General features: G+C 32.2%; 1 pseudogene; it reads left to right on the top strand.

Moving 5' to 3' along the window:
* LOC123084619 (putative disease resistance protein RGA4) overlaps positions 1–943 on the top strand; it is a 13,536-nt pseudogene that overhangs the window by 11,849 nt on the left and 744 nt on the right.

Genomic DNA, 943 nt, shown 5'->3' with positions numbered 1-943 from the left:
CGGGACTAAAGGCCCTCCACGTGGCCGCTGTCTGGAGCTCCACCTTTAGTCCCGGTTAGTAACACCAACAGGGACTAAAGGAAATTTTATGATTTTTTTTACTTTTTTCCAAATTTTCAAATTTCTGAATTATTTCACAATTTAATCTCTAATCACCCCTCATCACTACTCAATTTAACCTCTAATATTTAATCACCTCTCATCATTCCAAATCATCTAACTTCCCGGCCGGTCACCCATCCTCTCACTACTCCAACCTGAGCACGCTTAACATCCGGGTTCTATTCCCCCTCGTTTCCAAGTCTGCACTTGTTGTTTTCCTGATAATAGTAAGATGTCAATCCTATTAACCCTCAGGAGTTTAGCTTGAGCATGAAGTCACACATTTCACTGTTTGAGTTTGAAACTATTATTATAAAAAATAATAATTATTTAGTAACACTAATATTTCTTGAATAAGTAGTTTGACCATAGTTTGACCACAGTTTGACCAGATTTGACCAAAATTCAAAATAACTGAAATTATTATTTACTAACACTAATATTCTTGAATAATTATTTACTAACACTAATACTTCTTGAATAAGTAGTTTGACCATAGTTTGACCAGATTTAACCAAAATTAAAAAAAATGAAATTTGAGCATAACTTTTTGTCCTTTTAGAATTTGAGGATTCTAAAAATTTGCAAAACGGCCAATGGCGGCCAAAATCGGATGCTGATTTTCGTGCTAAACATTTTGATATATTATATGTTTTTTCCGACATCGTATGCAAAAGTTATAGCCGTTTTACTTTTTCATAACACTTTTTTGCAAAACATGTCCAAATTTAAGATTTTTAATTTTCCTAACTAGTAGATGTAGTAATATAACTACATATCGAAGGATTTTATTTTTTGAAGTTTTTATCATTTTATTTTTTTCCAAAACTGAAATGGCGAT

This window comes from Triticum aestivum, chromosome 4A (genome assembly GCF_018294505.1).
Source record: "Triticum aestivum cultivar Chinese Spring chromosome 4A, IWGSC CS RefSeq v2.1, whole genome shotgun sequence".
NCBI lineage: Eukaryota > Viridiplantae > Streptophyta > Magnoliopsida > Poales > Poaceae > Triticum > Triticum aestivum.
This window is presented reverse-complemented; position numbering and strand designations above follow the sequence as displayed.